Raw genomic sequence first — 23,669 nt, forward strand, 5'->3', positions numbered from 1 at the left:
CATGTTTTGATTGATTTCACAGGAGAGGCAGCCAATGAATTAATTTAAAAAATCAAATCACATTGTTTCCTAGAAATCCTGGGACCTGAGCATCCTATGTACTATCAGTGATCTGCCTGAAAGAGGCTGTAGGAGAGCAGTAATGTAGTAGATGTTTTATTATGCATCACTTTATTACATTCATAGATTTTATCACAAGAATAAAATACTGTACTATTCAAGTGTGGACATCCGTTTTTTTTTTTTTTTTTTTTGGTGAGGAATCAACTCTATTATGCTCAGGCCTTATGACTACGGCTCAGTAATTTATAGTCAATTGAGCAAGGAGGTGGGGGTTTCTAGTAGACTGAATGCTGAATGATTGGATAAAGTTGCATGCTTCCATGGTGAGTCTGTGAATCCCTAGAAAGAGGGGGAATTGGAAGAGATATAAAGATGGCCACTTCTGAGAAGCATGAAGACTTTGATACTTTCCCATGAGATACTGTTGCTCAGTATTAAGTTGCTGTCAGAGATACCAGGGTAAAGATGAGAAACATCTGGCATCTGATTCTTCCTGGTGAATAGGTTAAAGTTAGTAGCCTATAACCATCTTGATTGCCACCTTTTCTATGAAGCTTTCCTTTATTCTACCACATAAGGGAAGTGATCTCTTCTTCCAATTAATTCTTATGGTCTGCTTGTATTTTATATATAATGAATTGCATTACATTTGGGTATTTGTTTTATTGCTTTTAATGAACTGTGAGGTGCTTCTGAATAAAGACTAACTCTTACTTATCAGCATAGCCTTCATTATCTAGATTAAGTCCTTGTATATGTGAATATAATAAATGTTAGTTCTTTGAAAGAATAGATTAAGCCATTTGGTGAAAAAAGAAGTTTTGGATTAAGAATCATGACATTGGGGCTCTGGATTCACATCTACAACCATGTGGCTCTAATTAGGTCAATTACTCAATTAATAGTGTTCTTTACTCTCCACATCAGTTAAATGAGAAAGGTTGGGCTAGATAACCTCTAACGTCACTTTTGGCTCTGAAATTCTATGATCCTATGCAATTTAGAATTTTTTTTCTCCCAGGTTTTCCAAAATAATTCCTGATCTCATATGCTATTCTAAGTGATTGAGAATATTTAATTCTTTAGGAAAGCAAAATCTGGATTGGAAGGATTGGAAAAGAAAAAAGATGAGGGAACAAATTCAGAAACATTTCTTGGAAGACTCATTTTCTTTATCCCTCTGGGGACATATAAGTACCAAAATAAAAATGTTAGATTCATAGAACTCCCTGTGTAAGTTCTGAATGGTTGATTTCAGAGTAGGCCTTTATTAGTTGTATTTTTATTATGATGATTAGCATTTTATGAATATATTCGGGAAATTCTTTCTGAGTGATGCTTCCCTCCCCCCCACTAAAAAAGCCAATTTAATCCAGAATACTGGATGATTTGCATGAAAAGGCAAATTTTAGCAATCAGAAAATATTCAATTCGGCTAATAAAGAGTATATTTTCCTTTTTTTTCTGATTGCTTTCTTAAAAAAGACGTCTTTAGAAATGAAAATTTCACTGAGTGAAAAACAAATGGGAAAAGAAGGGAAACCATGTTGCTACTTTCCTTTTTCTCTTTTAAGAACATCAGTTCTTAATATCCAACAATATAATTATTATTGATAAGAATTTTCACAGAGCTAATTTTTGTGAAAGAATTCTATTCATTTTAGGCTTTTTCCCGTCTTGGTTCATCTCTGTCTCTCTATTGCCGGCTCTCTCTCTCTCTCTCTCTCTCTCTCTCTCTCTCTCTCTCTCTCTCTCTCTCTCTCTCTCTCTTTCTCTCTGTGTATGTGCATGCGTGTGTGTTTCTCCTTCCCTCTTTCCTTCCCTCCCTCCTTTTCTCCCTCCCCATTCTCTCCCCTCCTTCCCATTCTCTCTCTCTTTCTTTCCCTCTCTCTCTCCCTTCCTCCTTCCTTTGTCCTTCTCTCCCTCCTCTCTCTCTCCCTCACCCCTCTCTCACACACACACATACAAACACACACACACACACACACATACACAAACACACACACACACACAGATTTAGGCAATATTGTTAAGGTATACTATTAGATATGTAAAGTGAAAGTATTGCAATAACTAGAATATTTTCTCCCTTGTCCTGTTTGTGGCCTTATAATTGTCTGATACTTTACAAACAAAGGTCAAATAACAACAATGTCAGATATATCCCTCAAATCCTGCTTATAGAAAAAAGCTTTAAGGATTTTACAAGGTGGAGTCTCCCTCTTCACATTGAGGAGAAAGGGGGGACAGCTTTATCTCCAAGCAGCAAAAATACTTTTGAAAGAGAGTATACTAAGGGTTATATCACTTACTATTTATAACTAAATCATAAGTGACAGTAGATATAAATATGATTCATGGTTGATCAGCTTCTCAAAATATGTATGGAGCACATCATTGGAGAAGCTTTTAATAAAATACCCCCAAAAGAACAATACTGAAAAAAATTACTGACTTTAAAATGACAAGATCTGGACTGAGGTATGGCTTCTATACTTACCTGCTATGTGACTGTTCTTTTTTGTTTACCTGTAAAACAATGGCAAAAAAAAAAAAAAATAACCAAACTTCCTATGTCACAGGGTTGGTGAATTAAGTGCAGAACTTGGTAAACATTTAAAGAAAACTATGTGAAAGTGAGCTATTTTTTTCCTAAATAAAATGTGCATTTTGCCTTGCTTTAATTTTTTTTTTTAACAAAATTTAATTGATTACATAGTGGAATCACTAGAAATGGATCACTATGGGTTCTTCACAAAATACCAATACATATTTGAGATATCTGAAAAAACATTTAACATTCATTTTTGTTAATTTATAAAATTTAGATATAATCTAACTACAGAAATGAACTCATAAATCTGACTTTAGACATTCCATTGAAGTTATATGTTGGTAGATTTTTTTTACTTATTTCTACATAATAAAACAGTCACACATGATGAAAATTCCTAGTTTTGAATAATTCCCAATAGCAACACTGTGACAATATCCTCTTATTCACGTATTAGTCATTTTCCCACTTACAGTCCCAAGTAAGAACAATATTAATTATACTTGTAGACAAATAGCTCTCACAAAATGAGAGAAAATTTGGAAATTAAGAATTTTTTGTTTGTTTTTGTCATGTTTTCCATTTGAGAATATGAACTGTCACCAGAACATAATAATTTGTATGCTATGAACAAGATTCTGTGCAATTTTATTTTTTAGGAGTCTTGCAGAAGAAAGCTTATAATTAATTTACACAGTAAACAACTTTCCTGAATTAATAGAATATTTAGCTCTTTATCTTGACTAACAATGTTAAAGAATATTGAGCTCTATTGTCAACTATATAATATGCCTGTCAGAGTAAAAAACATAGCATTACTATAACTATTATACTTCCCAAATATCTCATAGCACTTTTCTTTTAGAAATAAGAAAATGTTGATAAAGGTTGGCTAGATTTACAAGGCAGGACATGCATAAAGATGAAGCTCTTGTAATAATTTGTTGATGCCTTTAAAATGGAGATTCTGAGTAACAAAATCTACTAAAATCCATTTATAGTGATCAATGCATAAAAATGCAAATTAATGTACCATTCAATAAAAGAAACTAAGAAAGGTTACTCAAAGATCAACAATAATTTACATATTAAGGGATTCAATAAAGCTATTTAGACTTCTTGTTTTATCACCCATTTCACCATTCTGTGTCACAAACGATTGTTCATGACCAGATATCATGAACCTCACTAAACATTTTTAGCAATATTGTAAAGTATTTTGATTCTTTAACAGACCTTTGACTTGATGATATGGGTATTGTGTCTTGAATTATAGACAGTAACCTATTGCTACAATTCTTAGTCTTCTACTTCCATAAATATTCTATAGCTTGGGTCTTTTATATGGGATTTATGAAAATATTAATATATGAAGAGATATAGATATGCATATATATAGATAACTACCTTTTAATATAATTGATATCCGTTATAATCCCAGGTATTTTCTTTTATACATCTAAAAATTCTTTTGAGATGGATCCCTTCGCTTTACTAAATTGCCAGAGTCCATAGCGCGTTCTCTCTCTCTCTCTCTCTTTCTCTCTCTCTCTCTCTCTTTCTCTCTCTCTCTCTCTCTCTCTCTCACACACACACATATACATATAATTTAAGAATTACTCATTTAGAAAGTAGACTAACAAACTTGTGACCTTTTGCTCTTTTCATATTTAATGGCTATCAGTGCAAACCTTGGACTATCCATATTCCTTTCTCGTACTACTTGATTAACCTTTTCTGTTCATACTTTCCTATGATTATATATTTTATATAAATTTATAAGACACTTGCTAAAATGCAAACTATTTATACTAGTCATATAGAAAGAGAAAAATAGTTTGAGTTCTATTTCACTTTTGTTCTCTGCATTTGCTCCTGTAGGTATACCAGTGGGCAGGGAAACAACTAGAAGACAAATGTTTGAGTTTGACAAAGACTGCTAATATAATCCACAAATTAGCTATTCATACCCCATATAATTAACAATTATCTCTGGTTGCCTAAACTTCACAAAGTATCTACATCAACTTGGACAGAAAATGCAGTTTTTCTTTACTAGGTACATGCTGAGAAACAAATTGTATTATCAGTATGCTAGCTTTATAAGATCCTGGGACATGGTTTATAAATATTACAAATTAGCCTCTAATTTTTGATATTTTCTGTTTTATTTTTCCACTCAACTTTCTTCTTCTCTTATTCATTAAAAAGAAAAAAATTTGGTTTCCAACTATATACAACATAATAATGTGTCTCTTTAACCTAACATTTGAACAGTTATAGTTTCTTATTTTTAATGATGCTTCCTAAACTCTTTTTAATTCTCTGGTTATAACACTATGCTCCCAGTCTTGTACAAGAAATAGTTGTTCAAGACCCAAGTTCATGGCCCTATCCCAATCCTTTTAAGCATGGCTACAGCTGTCATCCATTAAGACTTGATTTGCTGCCATCTAGTGGTATGATATGACAAGCAACAAAGAAATTTGAGGGGGGAAAGCCTTAATTCAAATTTATCTGCACACCATATTACTAAAAGAATGTGGATTATGCATACAATCTTGAAACAGTTGCTTCCAAATTATAAGAAATCTTTTGATTATTAATAAAAAGCGTAAGTGAAATTTGTAATGGCTAGTATATTTAGGTAGTTGAAATGGATATTATAGAGCTATATTTTTTATGTTTTGTATATATACTTTATATATTGAGACTTCTTGTATAACCTATGTATAGAATATAATAGATGTATAAAATTTGGGACATAATTTTACTATATGATAAAATTTTATAGTCTTATTTTGATTTTTTTATCATTTTATTGGCTACATATGTGTAGATGTTTTAAATGCCATAATCAGGGCACAAACTCTAATCTTTCCCACTGTACCTAGTAGGAAACTTTTTTTTTACTTTATAATAAATGGGCTTTTTCCCTTAAATATATGGTAAATAAAAATAATGACAACAATGAAGAGATTGATAAGAAAGATAGGGTAGAATTATTGTTAGAACAGTGGATTTGAAATCAGAAAGCCTGAGATCTGATCCTAATTTGAAAACTATCCAGCAGTATGACCCCCATCTAACCTCTATAACCTGCAGTTCCAACTTTGTAGCATTGTCAAGTGAAATAATGCTTATAAAGGACTATGCAAATTTGTGTGTACTATCAGCGATTATTAAGACAAATTATAAATAAATACATCATTGAATCAATCTACAATGTCAGATACTCTTTTAGATGTTGGGATAGCCCAACAAGGCTAAAGATAGCCCTTCCTCTTAAGGACCACAGTCAAGGTCCTATTTTAGCAGATAAACAAAATACATCTTTCATCCTCTAATTGTCAGTTATGTAAGCTGTATTTCAGATTTCCTTAAGTTGACGCATATACAATATTCAGAATTCAGAAATTCTAGGGCTAAGCTAAAGTACAGGCAAAGTTTCAGGTTCTCAAGATTGCTCACGTACTATATATCAATGTCGAAGTCTGGCAACTAATAGAAATTCAATTTAATTTCTCAATGAGTCATTGAAGGAAATAATCCCAGAACGAACCCAAGACATTATTTGATAAAAATGAAGACTAACTCATCCCTGAAAAGATTCATGCAAATTAGACAAGAAATTGAGATTAAAGCAATGGGAATTTCAATTGTTTCCATACTCTACAGTTAAACAAAATGGTTTGGTGAATATGCACCTTCAAGTATCTCCACACAACCTTTAACAACTCAAGGATTTTTTACTTCATTGTGTGGATACTCACATTACTGATATAGATCCCAATGCCTCAGCAATTAAATAGATTTCTGTGAACTAATGTTCACTAAACTAATATTTATCAGAGCCAAATGTTTCATTTTCTTTGAGACAAACTGATGATGAACCTCTTTGAATTTGGTTAAACTGAACTTCAGACAACCAAAATGGTCCATTCCCATTTTTTTATCAATTGCTTCAGCACTATTCTACTCCTTGTAATCTCATTTTGAATTTTCTTGACAAAGAAACTGAAATGATCTGCCATTTCCTTTTCCAGCTCATTTTACAAATGAGAAAACTGAGACAAAATGAGTTAAATGACTTATTCAGGGTCACACAGCTAGAAAGTGTCCAAGAACTGAAGAAGCCATGTCTTGCTGACTTCACACTAACACGCTAGCCACTGTACCATCTAAATGTTCTAGTTTCATATCATCACACTAATATATACACTACCTTGTATTAATGTCATTATTTCACATAAATCAATATTCAAGATAGACTGAAGAAAATCACCATGTTTCACAGTTCTTTTGGACTAGAATAGTACTTAATACAATGATGAAAACATAATCAGATGTAAATTGATTCACACTTAGGAGAAATTTATTTTAAGGTTTAAGCCAAGATGTAAGACACCTGAGGGGGAAGCAAGGCAGGGAGGGAGTTTAGTAGGTGCCTTTTATTCAAGAATAAAACCAGTCATCTGCTAGGTAAACAGTTCAGAATGGGAATGCAGAAAGGAACCTGGTATTGCAAGCATGGCCAGTTCATAGTCCCATTTTCTCTTGAACAAATAGCACCTCTCCCTAGGCTCCACCCTGTAAATCCTTTCACACACAATCCAGAGAAACTTTGTTCCCTGGTTCCTTAATCAACATTACTTTTGTATTGCAATGGATCAATACTGTCAAAAATGGAAGAGACCACAGAGATCACTATTCCAACCTTATCCATTTACAGAAAAGGGAACTGAAGGAATTTTTCTAAGGTCATAGCTGGTTGTTTCTAACTTCTACTCTCATGCAGGAATCTCTTGACAATTTTATATAAGCTCCTTATTTTTTCTTTACTTGTGCTCATGAAATTCAATTTTCAATCCAACATATAATAATGGCCAACAAAATCGGCCAATTTAAGTTTTGTGGCATTTTGTTTTCTTCAGAGAAAAATCAGGGAGCAATGAAAATCACTTAGCAAGTCCATCTTAATACTTTTTTTTTTAATTGTCGAGTATAGGATGTAAGGACTTCTAACTTTGCTTTACAAATAATTTAAATATGGGAGCTCAATAATATTTGAATGCATATGTCAGAAAAGTTGATCCATGTGCTTCAAATATAAAATCAAGGGAATATAAAAAAAGGGAAACAGAATGATACAATGCGGAAAAAATAAGGAAAACCAAAGAACTAAAATCCAAAGCAGTGTTTTAGATTGCCTTTTAAGACATAAAAAGGCTGAATAAACTGTGGTTTATTTATAATGATATATTATTTCATCATAAAAGAATTATGAAAGAGATGATTTCAGAGAATCCTAAGTAATATGAATTGAAGATAAAGTGGATAGAAGCAGGAGAACAATTTACCCAAAAACATTTGTCAAAAACAAAAACACACAAAAAAACAAACACACATACACACACAAACCCCAACCTAAGAAAATACTTGGGAAGCTTAAACAACACTTTTTAGTACAATGATAAACCACAGGCTCTTTTATGAATCACTTTACAGAGCCCCTCAAAAAGAGATGATGGATTCAGAGTTCAGAAACTGACCTACATTTTTGGACATGGCTAATAAGTATGTGGACTCATTTTGCTTGTCTGTGATTATTTGTCAAAAGGAAAATTACTTTTCTTTCTTTCAGTTTTTAATTGGGAGAAGATGATAAGAGAAAAACAAATGGTAATAGTGATGTCCAAAAACATATTCTTTTAACTGTACAGAAGGAAGCTCAGGAACAAGTACCAACAAACAGAGCAGTTTTGAGAATGATATGGAAAATCTATTATATACTTTTTAAAAAAGCAGTAGAAGTAAAGATTTGTGGTTTTATGTGGAATCCTGTGTTTTGTTGCATGGGAAAAATATTCTTTTGTGGACTATATGTTAAGATTTTTAAAGGAGAAAAGAAAGGAGAAAGGAAGAAAGGAAGGAAGGAAGGAAGGAAGGAAGGAAGGAAGGAAGGAAGGAAGGAAGGAAGGAAGGAAGGAAGGAAGGAAGGAAGGAAGGAATTATGATCTTTTAACTTTGAATGGTATAATTTGATAGAGAATGTGGGAGGGACACAGGAAGATGGGGGTGGATAGATATTTCTGCTTTGCCTTTAAAGTTGACTGACTGGAAGTTTGAAAGAACTGTTGGTGGATTTATAATTCTGTCATTTGTACAGTTATATAAATCATTTGAAATATTGATCTACAAACTGTTAAATGTCCCAAAACAATTACAAAAAATGAAACTGTGTATTGAATTAAGTTTTCACCAGTAATAAAAGAAGCATTTATAAACTTAAGAATATAAAGTTTAGTGGGGTAGGATAAGATTGGGTAAAACGGGCAGGGGAATATGTGTCTAGTTCTTTGAATTTGACCCTGGACATTAAAGGAAATGGTAATTAAAAGTCATATTAGAGTATGATACAAATTTTTAAAAAGTGAAAATGTACAGTATATTTTAAAGTGTTTATTAAAAAGTTCTTTTAATATAAGACTGTCAAAAATGTCACAAACAATGAATTGTTTCCCTGTGTTCATGTTGAATTAATTAAATCTACATAAAAAATGATCTAAAATGAAATAAAATTCAATTTTTATGTTCCTTTAATTAAATACAGATTATAATTTCTAGTCAGGAAACATCATCGTTATGATTTATAGCTTTTAAAGTACTACTGCAAAATATCTATTTGTATATATATGTATATGCATACATAAATGTATATGTATATGTGTGTGCATATATACATATATAAATATAAGGTTTTCTTCAGCATAAAAAACAAGCAGACACTTCGTTTAAATCTCTGTAATTTCAAAATTGAGTTGGCATTACTCTCTTAAAAGAATAAAGCTATTGTGCAAATCCCCCAAAGAGTAGACACAGATAAGCCTATATTTCCCAATCTGCTGTGCCATCTTTTAAACTATTTTATAAAGTGTTGTACTAAAGGTAAAAATCACAGAAGGTTAAATATATATGTATATTATATGTGTGTGTATAAGTAATAATGATTTTATATAAATAATTATATATGCATGCTATACACATATATAATCTAGCACATATGTGCATATGTATATAAATTAAAAATCTGAACAATTTTCTGTTAGATTCAGCAGCATAACAAACTATTTTGTCTTTTGAAGGTTTTGACTATTTGCAGTCAAAAAATATTATATAACTGGAAATAAAACTGGATATAATAAATTAGTATGTCAGATCCTATGCTTAAATTTAATTTTCTCATTGACATGTAGACAGCAGTATTATGGAGGACTGTCTTAATTTATCAAAATTCCTCTTTAAAAAATCTGAGTGTTTTCTATTTAAAATTAGTTTTTTATTTGTAAATGTCTTATGATTACTTAGAACCAGAGACCTATTTCCCCCCAAATATGATAATATCTCAGTATTGAATCAGGATCTTATGTAAATATATATAAGCCTTAGCTATGTTAAGATTTGCACTTTTTTCTGTTATTGGACACTTGGTACTCAAAATCCACAAATGTTTGTTTCATTACCTTCTTCTTAGTCACTAACAATTTTTGCTCTCTCATCTCTTCAAACTTCCCAATTCTATATACTTATCCATAATGATTGCTAGTTTAGAGTTATGTAGAGATAAAATCTAATAAAATATAAATGGACACTGATTATTATATAAATAATACTGAAAGATGAATACTTAACTGACTCTGCACCATATTGGGCTTATTTAAAGAATGAAATCAAAGTAGATGAACTCCTTTTAGTCTTGTGATTAATTTTGGCTGATTGTTATTGGTTTTCAGGAACATAGTCCACAGAAAGCCTTAGTTTGAATTGTGGGAACTCTATGATGAATAACACAGCAAGGTAGCAAAAATAATTTTTATTTAAGAATAATAAAGATCAAAGATTAAATGAAGGAGCTCAGGCTGGCAAAAATCCCTACCAAACCTTTAGGAGGAACTTCCTAAAATCATTGACTTAATTCATAAAAAGTATTCATAGAACCTAATTAGGACAGTTTTCTTTTAATTTGATTGCTTTTAGATATGCAATCTAGAAAATCATGGTACAATTCTAGGCAATTATTAAAGGCAAAGGGAGAAGGTCTTGAGAAAGTAGGAAAAAAGTGGTTCAAGCTATAATCCTTGCCTCGCTTGAGTAGATGTTAAATATAATTTTGCTGAGTGGGTTCTGACACTGACTACCATTAACTGAATCAGAGAGAGTCTCTTGTTTGCCCTGTTTTTCTGCATCATGTCTTTTGCAAATTCTATGTCTCCTATGTGAATACATATGTTCTGTGAAGCAACTCAGACGACAAAAACAGATTATGTCTTTTGTTTGTGCTTGTCTTTTGTGATACCTCTCTTTGGAAAGCAACTAGATGTTATGGTAGATTGAGTCCTAGGTTAGGAAGCAACACAATCTGAGTTCTGATCCTATACCTTATAAATGTATTAGTTATGTGGCTTCAGACAAACTCTCAGCCACAGTTTTCTTATGTATGAAATGAACTCACAGAGCTATTTGTAAGAACTGAATAAGATAATTTAAAGAATTTCTAAACTTTAAAATTCAAAAGAAATATCATTATTATTTTAAAAAAACTCAGGTTTCTATGGAGAATTTGAAAAATGTTGATATAGTCTAACACTCTCATTTTTCAGATAAGAAAACTGGGTTTCCTATGTGCAAAAATGTTTGTGGCAGCTCTTTTTCTAGTGGCTAGATACTGGAAATTGAATGAATGCCCATCAATTGGAGATTGGCTGAGTAAACTGTGGTATATGAATGTAATAGAATATTATTGTTCTGTAAGAAATGACCAGCAGGATGAATACAGAGAGGCTGGGAGAGACTTACATAAACTGATGCTAAGTGAAATGAGCAGAACCAGGAGATCATTATACATTTCAACAATAATACTATATGAGGATCATTTCTGATGGAAGTGGCTATCTTTGGCAATGAGAGAATCCAAATCAGTTCCAATTGATCAGAATCAGCTACACCTAGTGAAAGAACACTGGGAAATGAGTGTGGACCACAACATAGCATTTGTACTCTGTTGTTGTTTGCTTGTATTTTTGTTTTTCTTCCCAGTTTATTTTTACCTTCTTTCTAAATTTGATTTTTCTTGTGCAACAAGATAACTGTATAAATATGTATACATATATTGTATTTAACATATACTTTAACATGTTTAATATGTATGGGACTATCTGCCATTTAGGGAAGGGGGTTGAGGGAAGAAAGAGAAAAATTGAAACAGAAATTTTTGCACAGGTCAACGTTGAAAAATTACCCATGCATATGTTTTGTCAATAAAAATCTATAATAATAAAAAAAGAGAGAAAACTGGGTCTTAAGAAATGAGATTCCTTAACAAAGGAGTTCTTAACCTGAAATCTATGAATTTTATTTTGAAAAGTAAATTTCAATATAATTGATTTTTATAATCCTATGTTTTATTTTAATGCATTTAAAAACATGACTTACCAGATCGATATGATATGTTTAAGAATCCTTATTTTAACCCAAAGTTGCAGAACTAATTAATTTTAAAGCTAAGACTAGAATCTAGGCTTATTTCATCCCAGTTCAATGCTATTTCTAATATACTTCCTCTTTCTCAGTCATAGGAAAAAGTAAGAGCCAAAATTTGTCTTCCATACTGTGATGATACATCAAGATGCTCATTAAAGTACTGACTTAGTGATCTGGATTTCTATAACTATGGAATAATAAATATCCAAATCATGAGACAAAGGGATAATAAATAAAAATGATAATTATTAAAGTCATTACAGTTTTGCTGTTCAAAATCCTTTTCCTCCTTGAAACAAAAGAGAGCTGTCATTTCTTATTAGTACCTTCACATTTGATGTTGCTGTTATCTAATTACACTTCTGCTTAAAAACAAAATTTAAAAAAAGGATGATTTCAACAACTGACTATTTGCATTTCTGGAATGATTAGTAATGACAGACCTGTTATCTGGATATCTGATCCAGAGTTGGGAGTATTAGCTGAATTACCCAAACTGCCATACTGAAGTCAGACAAATGGTTCACCCAGATTAGTATCTGGGTGTATTGACAGTAACAATAAAAGACATTTGGGCAGTGTGGTAATTGTCCTCCATGGTATCATCACTATCAAAGAAAGAGTCAAGAGAAATTTGGGGTACAAGCAAGAAGCTACCCTCTTAAAGAATATATTTGTTTCTTACACAAGGATTGTGGTATGATCGATAAGTTGCTGGATTTTGATTCAGAAATATACTGCTCTTGACATTTATCTTCTTATGTGACTCAGCAAAATCCCTAGTGCTTAACATTTTGTAGTCTGCATGGAGTTCCATTGTACTGGAACTTCACTCATAAAATCATAGATCTCTTACTACCATTACTAAAACATAATAATAATAGCATTTCTAAAGTGCTTACTATGTGTCAAGCACTATGCTAAGCACTTTACAATTATTATCTCATATTGTTCTCACAATCAGCCTGGGAAGTAGGTGCTATTATTATCTCCATTTTACAGATGGAAACTGAGGCAAATAGATTGCATTATTTTGCAGGAGAATACAACTAGTATTTGAGACCAGATATGAATTCAGGTATTCTTGACTTGAGGAATACTGTTCCAATTACTGTGACTTAGATCCCTATCAGTATCTTTTTTCAAATGCTTTATAAGTGTTCTCACTGTGTAAGGATGGCTCACATTTTAATGTTTCCACATAGCTTTTTACATATCGTATCTCCTCAGGAAAATCTATGCTTCTTAAGAGCAGAGCTGGTTTTTCCTTTTTCCTTTGTGTCTCTGAGTTTCTTGGACAAAGTAGGTACATAATAAATATTTGTTTAATTTGTTTGAAATGGTCACAGCCTGAGAAAAATAGCACATACTGGACTTGTGGCTAGAATGCTGTGTTCACATTTCTATCATCAAGCACCTCATACAGTAAATGTGCAATCAATTGGCTTTCTGGAAACATTTGTTTCTGATATTTATTCTAAAACAACTGACATACAAAGCTCCCTGAAATATAGCTGTATTCCACTGTCAGGGTTTGCATACTAAGAAGGATTTGTAAAAGATTTGTAAATGATTTTCAAATATTATCTCATTTGATCTTGACCGTATCTCTGGGAAGGTACTATTATTATGTTCATTTTATAGTTGAGGAAACTGAAGCAGGCAGGGATGACTTACCTGGAATCACACAGCCAATAAGTGTCAGGCCAGATTTGAACTTCTGACTCCAGGCCCAGCACTTTATATACTGTACCACCAGCTAGCTACCTAGGTGTACAACAGATACAATCAAGAGTATGATATGCTATATAAACCATTCTCTTCTTAAACTTCTCATGACACATTGCCCAGATCTCTCTTTCATTCTTATCTTTCTTTTCATTGTACCATAATCATATAATTGTCTTTATATTCCATTACAATTTAAACCCCTTGAAGGCAATACTTGCATCATAATTCTGTTTCCTCAGCATGAAACATATAACTTTACACGCATTAGGTCCTTTAAAGTCAAGAAAAAAGTTTTCATCTCACCTCCAGTAACTTCTTATATGATCACAGGCAAGCTACTGAAAACCTGTGTGGACCTGGTTTTCCCTTCATATAAGGGCTAAGATACTTGGAGTCCATGGATTGATTGATTAGGCAATGGATATAGATTACCTTAATAGTACTTTGGACAAAAGGCAGTCTTGTGGAAAGTGTGTGTGTGTGTGTGTGTGTGTGTGTGTGTGTGTGCACGCATGAACTTGCATATACTCAATTGAGAAGCTAATCTTTTGACTAATTAATGAGGAATCAAATAAATTGTCACAAGTTCTTAAGTATCTAAGAATCAGTTTAGATAAAATGTGAATCATGGAATGGGATTCACTAAAAACACTTATAGACACTGATTGGCAAATTGGTTGATTGGCGTCTTTTGTTCTCAAAGAGGACCAAAATAACATCACCATGTTACGGTCAAGTTATAGAGAGTCTGATTGGCTGATCAGACCAATATATGATCGAACTGGCAAATAAGTAATCCATAAAGAACATAAGATAATTTCTGGTAGCTAGCTTTTAGTTGATGTCAAAATATTTCTCCTCTCTAGATTGTCTCATATTCTAGAAAAAGACATCTGAGCAAGACTCAGGGAACCATGAATGAACAGGAGATCAATAAATTTAAAACCACAGAAAGCATCAGAAAGCCATGGAAGTTAATGATGTGGATCCAAATCCCATCAAGGCACACCCGACCCTATGGCTTGGTGAGCATTTTCTATTATGTACAGATGTTCTACTTTAGTTAGACCAAAATTTAATGATTAAAATAACCAAAAGCATATAAAAATGAATTTACAAAGAAAAATATCTCATAGGAGAATTTCTCAGCATGATAAAAGGGTAAAAACACTTGTTTCAGCCTTAAGTCTTCCCACTCTAGTCCCTCGTTCACTAAAGTATTTGGTCACTTTTTCTATCCTCTCTCACCCAATCAATTCCAGTAGCTCCCTTTTACCTCCAGGATCAAATATAAAACTTTTCACAATCTTTCATAACTTAATCTCTTTGTACTTTTTCTAGCATTCTTACCTTATACTTTTCCATACACTCTACAACAAGTGACACTGCATCCTTGCTACTTTTCAGGGGCCGTTTTTTAATCTTTCTTTGAATCCTCAGTACTTAACACAGTACTTGGTATATATTAAGCATTTAATAAAATGTTTGCTTACTAACAAGAGATGTCTTAGCTCTGATACTTGCTATCTGATTGACTTGAGTACTCAGTTTCTCTGTAGCTTAATGTATTTCATTTGTAAAATGAGAAGAGAGTTCTACTATCTTCTCATAAGGGTTGTTGTGAGGAAGGGAATCACTTTAAAAAATCTTAAAGAATGAAAAAAATATAACAAATTGTGATTTATATTGTGGGGCTAGAGCATAGGACTCATACCTCTCCTATAAGCTAATTCATAACAGGGCTTTGTTGGAAAAAGTTATATTTCAGGAGCCATGATATTTAAGATTTCTACCTCATTCTGTGGATTACTCCCAAATGAGCATCTCTACCCTCAACTTTTCTCTCAGTTGTGCTGCATTTTTCATATCTCCAAAGTTTTTTTGTTTATCTCTAATAGAAGTCCAGTTGTCATTTTAAACTCAGTATACTTAAAAACTGACTCATCATCTTCTAAAACCAACCTTCCCTCCAGATTGGATCTCTCTATTGATGTTAATAGTATTGAGACTCAGCCATAAAAACTTGTGTGTTCTCTCTCTCCCTCTTTACTGCACCCCCCCCGCCCCCGCCCCCTTGCCACCTACTTCTCTCTGTCTTTCTCTGTCTCTATCTCTGTCTGTCTATCTGTCTCTCTTCTCTCTCTTCTCTCTCTCTCTCGATCAGTCACACCAATATCATTAGACTTAGGATTTTGATCACTTTTTTGGCCATAGAAACTTTCATCTATTTATTTGTTTTTTATGGTGCCATCATTTTATAGCAGAATGTTTACTTTTCAAGAGACTTGGATTCTAGGCTTCCCTGTATTATAAACTTGTTATGTGACTATGAGCAATTCAATTCAATTCTCTAAACCTTAGGTTTTATTTTTGTTTTGTTTTTTTTTTAAAACAATAAAACAGAAATGACATAACCATTTATGTGAGACATTTCTGGGCTCTCCCTAAGACCTTTTAAAATTCATAACAAAAGTTCATAAACTAATCAAATATATATAAACATTGTGCATTAAGAAATTCATATACATGGTTCTCCAAGCATGAAGAACTAGGCAAAGGACTAGAAATTAAGGGTTATGAGAATAAAATCTCTGCTCCACCTTCATGTTATAATAGACCATTTTACAAATGAGAACAAATATTGAGGACCTGAATGAGTAATATGTTTATTTTAATACGTACTAGTTGTTACTTCATTTAAACTTCAATCAGGAATTATATTTCCCCTTGTATAACTGAGAAAGTTTATGAGTCTACACTATGACATGCATATGTCTCACCATGTATACTCTGCTCTGGCATCCACAACCATGAAATTCTTAGGAGAAAAAAAGTCTAAGCAACATAGTCTTTATGGATTTTAGTGACTATATGTGTCACAATCATTTGGAAAAATGTGTACATATCTATGTATGTATACATAGATGTAAATATATATGCAAAAGTATATGTACATACATACATTTTTCATTTTAAAATTTGTTTAGTTTTTTTTTCCCCAGTAAATGTTACTTTATAAGGCCACAATGGAAAAGCATGCTAAACCAATCACCAGAGATCAAAGACTTTCTCTGGAACAAAATGATGCTCATACACATAATACACAGTATACATAATACAGGCTGAAAGAGTACCATGTTCTTGAAGTTTAGCAAAAGCTGAGTGATCTGTTTAAAAGAAGGTCCAAAGCTTGCAGTCTCAAGGATCACATGAAAATCTCAAAAAGTAGTGTAAGATGCTGAAGTGTTGTTTGGAAAACTCAGATTAGCAAAATAAATGGTTTCAAGGACAAAGGGTGAAGGTGGATGCTATAGAAACTGAGACTATCCTTGCAGAAAATTTCCCAGAGTGAATAGGAAAGGCTGGCAAAGAGCTAAGTCAGTATAATAAAGTCTTGGATGACCTGAAGATACAGAAGCAAGATCTGAATGATCATGAAGATAATGATGTAAAATAGAGTTACAATAAGTGAAGTATGACCTTTGGAAAAAGAAAAACAGTCAATTTCCAAACATTCCATCACTGAAGCTTGACATTCTATCATTAGAGACTAATTGTCACAAATATTTCTTAACACTGAATCATATATTTGCATTTGAATATGAATAAGTTCATAAATGTATTTTCTTGAGAGCAATTTCTGATGGGTGGTCATGAAGTCACTAGGGAATTCTTTAAACAAAAGTTTCCAATGGATAAAGTGGGAAATTTTAAAATTTAATTTATAATTTCACTAAGGAACATCCGAGAGAAAAAGACATTAAAAATTGCTAAAACCACTACTTCATTTGGTTGATCCAATAAAATTAGTGGTGAGTTAGTGGGAGGTAATTATTTGTCAAGCAACTAAACCCATCAGCCAATTATTTTAATGAATGTAGTTACTCTTTTAACATTTGTAAATGGAAAAATGATTTTGCTTTAAGGGTAAAGATAAGAGAAAAATGAGGATTAGGTTTTCAATATCACATAATATAAAACACACCTATAGTTAACAGTGAATTTGGTCATTCTATATACATTTAACATTCAGGAAAACTGTTTTCTATCTTTCCCAACACATGGTTTTGTTTTCCATATTTGGCTCAATGTTTTAATTTGCTGTAGAGTCCTATTGTTAACCTGTATTAATAGAGCGTGCTTGACATACTGAATAGAGTGCAAGTTTGTACTTGAGGAAGACTTGAGTAAATATCCTATCTCTGACACATTTTGACTAAGTGACCTGACACAAAACCACAAGTATAGCTCTATGTTGGTAGAGGACATTAAAAAAAAATGAAGTGTATATTAAAAACCAATGAAATCAGAGATTTGCTTAAAAAAGAAGAAAAAGTTTTATATTCTATTTCCTCAATGTGTTAAACCTAGAGGACATAATTTTAATCCAACATTTATATTAGCTGTTAAATAAATACAATATCACAGAATCTTAAAGTTGAAAGTGATGTCAGAAGCTATCTCATTGTCTACATATACTCTTTATGGGTAAGGAATCTTTGTTTTTCTCAATTTTGCAGTGTCTTAAACACAATAGGCATGGAACCCAATAAATGCTTGCCAAATTGTTTGAATGTGATTGACTAAGAGAAATTAAAAAAGGTACACACAGATTTCATATTAAAAAATAAAATTGTGTCATTGAATGTTACATCCATACTTTGGAGAACTGTGACTTCCTTAGACTGGGAAATCTTTTCACCTATAAGTCTATAACTTCTAGTTTTAGACAATTGTCCAAAACTCAGAGAATAGAAGTGACTTCCTCATGGTCACACAGCTAGTCCTTATTAGGTAATGGATTTAAATCCAGTTCTTCCTGACTTCAGTTCAATGTTTTATCCTCATGATCACTATCTCCAGATGCTTTTAGAATATCAGAAAAATGGAAATATGGAATACTTTTTACAGCAAGTTACAATCTTTGAATTGAGTCAACTTTCAAAAGGATTAGCCTCAAATAATGTCATAGTTATAGGCAGAATTTTAGCTATTCCTGATGTTCCAGCTGGGTTTAAACACCAGACAATCTGGTCTTTAGTATGGCTAAAAATATGTACTGCTACATGAATTCTGAGTCAACAAATCTTGAAAATATGCAATCTGAACAACTTTGTACAAACCTGACCTTTGCAGGTCACCTCTGATCAAAGAAGCAGGATATAGTAGCATTCACATTAGCCAAAGTAACCTTCAACTGGGGGTGAGGGTGGTGGTGATTTGAAACTAACAACCCCATTTTCTAATTAATCCAGTGAGGGAAAAAAGTTGTATTTTAATTTTGGAAACAAGCAACAGAGTTGAAGTAAACTTTTCCAAACTCACCCTTTGCGTGAGAAAAACAAAACAGGCTGCTATTCAGGGATGGTATGCCAAGTGGACTGCATACTTTTCTTAGAATCTGAAAAAAAACTTGATCCTTGATTCTGACACATATGAGGTCTGTGACCCTGGACAATCAACTCAATCTTTCAGTGTCCCAGACAAACCTCTTAGATAAGTTATAAAACAACCATGAAAACAAACCAAAAGCTTCCAAAATATTGTAATGACTGAATTTTTAAAAAAAGTGTTTTCAGGGCAGGGAAGATGATCCATGAGAATGTAACTTGAAAAAAAACTGGTAATTTTTTTTCAAAATACTTTATAACTTGAGTAGAATCATTTTTCTTAGTCACACTAACAAGTCAGTCATATTAACTAGTACATTTCTCAGGAGTTATTAAAGACAGATTTTCTTCTCCTTATGATTCACAAATTTTTAGATAGATGTGCTGGCAAATAGTATAATGTCGCAGTAACTCACATTTCTGTGTTATTCTATAGTGTATAAGATACAATGATATTTTAAGGTAGGCATAGATGTTTTAGGGATAAGAATATTTAGAACTGTAGAACCTTACAGATTTGCCAACAGGTGAAAAAAACTCAGTAAGAATCGGAACTAAAGTCTAAATTCAATTGTTCCATTATACCAAATCCAGTGGCAGTTTAATTGTTAGTGGTGATGTCTGACTGTTTGTTTTTAAGCCATTTTACTTTTTTATTTCCCTTGCTAGATTATCTGTCACTGGATATGACTGTAACAACTGAACAATAACAAATATGCATGTTTGTATGCAAAAATGGATATCTGTACATATATGTATATGTATTAACTGATTAAGTATTAAATGATTAAGAGTATTGAATGCTGCAGAGAAGGCAGAATTATAGGGACTAAGAAAAGGCAGTTTAGATTTTACAATTTAGATATTGTTATTATTAGTTATTAAATTAAAAAAGAGCCATTAACAAGTTTTAGATTATTGAACTCAGGGAATAGCTAGTAAGTTCCTTTTGGTTTGGATTATAAGGTGATGGATAGGCAAAAGTATCAAATAAATTTGGAAAAATAGGAGACAGATAATGCCAAACTAAAGAATTTATATTTATCTTAGTGGTAATGGGGACCCACAAAAGATTTTGGGACAGGGTAATAACATAGGCAGATATGCACTTAGGAAACTTATTTTGAGAGATTGTAAAGGAGAAGAGAAAGAATGGAAGCAGGGCATTCAATTAAGTGCAAGTTACATAGTCAAAGATATGATAAGGGCTTGAACTAGAATGATATTCATGTTAATATACAGATGAGAGATGTGCAAACATTTTATATGCTACTTGGCAATAAATTGGATATCAAGGGAAAGATAGACATAAGCCGAGAATGGCTCCAAAGTTTTGAATCTGGTTAACTGAGAAGATTAAGTAGGAGGTATTTTTCATTTTATATAGACTCAGTCGGAGATGCTTAGGGCCCTGGTAAGAGGAACATATCTATTGAATAGTTAAATATTCTGAACTAGAATTCAAAGTGAAGATTTCAGATGGATACATTAATTTGGAAGCCATTTTCATATAAATGGCAATCAAACCTATAGAATTAGAGAAAACATCAAGAGGAAGAATATATAGAAAGAAGACCTAGCACAGGATCTAAAGAGGAGATTGAAAAGAAATAACCAATAATACAGTGAAAAATCAAGACGGAGCTGTGTAACAAAAACTCAGGAGGAGAAAGTGTGAAGAAGGAAATAAATGATTAAGAGTATTGAATGCTGCAGAGAAGGCAGAATTATAGAGACTAAGAAAAGGCAGTTTAGATTTTACAATTTCGATATTGTTAATTTTAGTTAGTAAACAAGAATTTATTAATTTACAGATTTAACAATAGAGTATGGTAGAATTGGAGTCAAGAAGACATGAATTAAAATTCCACCTCAGATATTAACGATGTGACTCTAGAAAAGTCACTTGCTCTGCCTTGGTTTTTTCATTTGTAAAAATGGGAAAACAACAGAGATATTTTGAGAATCAAGTGAGATTTCATTTCTTTAGGTAGATAGATAGATACTTAGACACAGATGTATATATGTGTTTATATATATACATATATATATATATTTATATACATATATATATACATATACATATACATACATAGACATATACTGCTTTGTAAACCTTAGGGTACTATGCCAATGATGATGATGATGATGATGATATTGAAGAAAATGGTACTAAACCTATAAATATTACTGGCACTGTGCTAAAGCCATGGGAAAATAGAGGCAAAAATGAAATCATCCCTTTCTTAGTGGAATTTGTATTTTAATGGGAGAGGCAGCATATTCACATATCAGTACATACAGGGTAGTTTGGGGAAGGAAGGCAGCTGGAGATTTCTGCAGAAAATGATGCTAGATCTGAATCTAGAAAAAAACCAGGAATTCCAGAGGTGTGAGTGATGAGGAAATATAGAACAGGCATGATGACCTCGGAGAAAGCAATTTCAATTAAATGTTGAGGTTAGAAGTGGGATGACAGGAAATTGAGAACTGAGTGGATCTTGGTGAAAGAAAGGCCATATGCAATTTTTTTTAATAGGATAATTTTTCTGCAGCACAGTATGACCGAGGGATTTTATTTTTTATTTTGAAAATTTTTTTTCAGATTGGGAAGACCTATGTTTTGGATTGCAATAGAGAAGGAGCCAATTCAATGGAGAGTTTCTGAAAATAAAAGAGAAAGAGGAAAGCAATTGAAGGATATGGAAGGAGACAAATTGAAGGACCACTTTCTTGGACAGTAAAGTTAAAAAGAAACTGATAGTTAAAGATGTCTAGAAATTTTGAAGGTTGAAGGAGGAGAAATAGGAGACCACAAGATAGCTGACCTCAATTCAATCAATAATTAAATCTGACTCTGATCAAGTCTTGGGTAATATAAGGAAGCCTATGTTTCCTTTTTTTTTTTTTTTTTTTTTTTTTTTTTTTTTAAAGTGTTGTTATACAAGTTTTATTCTTCCAGAAGAGTTTCCTTCAAAGAGACTTGGACTTTGGGACCAAATATATTGGTATTATAGTGTATGCTGGAACAGAATAAGAGTAATAATGAATGCTTTAACAGAGCTTTCTCATCTTTGTAAGAAATCCTCTCTTGATACATATTCATATATAATCCATGCACATATTGTACAAGTACTGCCATATCTCCACATAAGTCCTCCATAGTGGGAGTTCCCAATGCGCTAGAGATTTTCTAGGTCTGCCAGTAGTATCTGGTTACTATTGCAACACTCAGGCTCTTGCTACATGACCAGCCTGCTTCATCTTCTGGTTCATATGCCACTTCTTTCATACAAATAATTTGTGATATATTGTTGATGGTAATATATTGTATCCAACTTAGATTTTTCAACCAAATCAACTTTTCTCTCTGAGTCACATGCATTTTTGATAGAATACCAAGAAGAGGACAATCTGGATCTATGATTTGCTAAAAGAATATTAGTGTCAAAAAGATGAGTTTCTGTGCTATGTAGCAGCTTAGGCTTGTTTAAAATTTCATGTAGTTTTTCAACTGCAATTCAAACTGCTTTCTTCCTCCTATTCAATTCTAGACTGAAATTACTGTCCACCAGCAAAACTAATAATATAATTCCCCAAAAGTCAAACTTTTATTTTCTTGAAGTGTGTTTTTTTTTGTAATCAGTTCTAAAATCAGTGGATTTAGTAAAAAAATAAATATTTAGGCATATGTGTGTGTGTGTATAGATAGATGCACAAATAGATTATGTATATGTATTTATTTTATCCTTGATCTTGAGCAATATCTCTTTATGATTTGATTATTTTCCTTTTGTACCTGATATACACCTATTGTCTGCTGGGGAACTTCCTCACTCAGTTTGGTCACTAAATAGTAATAATAACAATAATAACATTAATTATAATTATTATTATTTATAGAGTATGTTAAGCTTGCAAAGCACTTTACATAAGTTAACTCATTTGATACACACAACATGTCCAGTAAGTTAGATGCTATAATTATCCCCATTTTAAAGATGAAATAATTTTGATTGCATTATATGTTGAATTGGATTTCCTTACATTGACTTAAATTAATCAAGGCAAAAATTAAGTTGTGCTTTTCTATAAATTTCTCATATGTTCATCTTCCACATTACTCTAGCAGCACTTGTTGATCAGTCATTTTTCAGTTATTTTGAGTCTTTGTGATCCTGTTTGGGGTTTTCTCAGCAAAGATGTTCTGTAAAGAGTAATTTGCTATTTCCATCTCCAGCTCATATTAAGGAGTAGAAAACTAAGACAAACAAGATTTGATGACTTGTCTAGGATCACATAGCTAGAAAATGTCTGAAGCTAGATTGGAACTCAGAAAGTAGAGTCTTCCTGGCCTTTTATTCTATCTATGTGCTAGCTAGCTGTCCCCT

At 32.4% G+C, this 23,669-nt stretch overlaps 1 protein-coding gene across 21 annotated transcripts in view; it reads right to left on the reverse strand.

Annotated features, from left to right (window-relative positions):
* Positions 1-23,669, reverse strand: part of MAP2 (microtubule associated protein 2) — a 350,338-nt gene that overhangs the window by 210,110 nt on the left and 116,559 nt on the right. The window contains exon 4 of one of the 21 annotated variants that reach the window (XM_051983637.1): positions 2,564-2,592. The exons of the other annotated variants lie outside the window; for them this stretch is intronic. The gene's annotated coding sequence lies outside the window, so the exon portion shown is untranslated. The remainder of the gene's footprint in view (positions 1-2,563; positions 2,593-23,669) is intronic. 21 annotated transcript variants of the gene reach the window in all.

This window comes from Antechinus flavipes, chromosome 3 (genome assembly GCF_016432865.1).
Source record: "Antechinus flavipes isolate AdamAnt ecotype Samford, QLD, Australia chromosome 3, AdamAnt_v2, whole genome shotgun sequence".
NCBI classification, from domain to species: domain Eukaryota; kingdom Metazoa; phylum Chordata; class Mammalia; order Dasyuromorphia; family Dasyuridae; genus Antechinus; species Antechinus flavipes.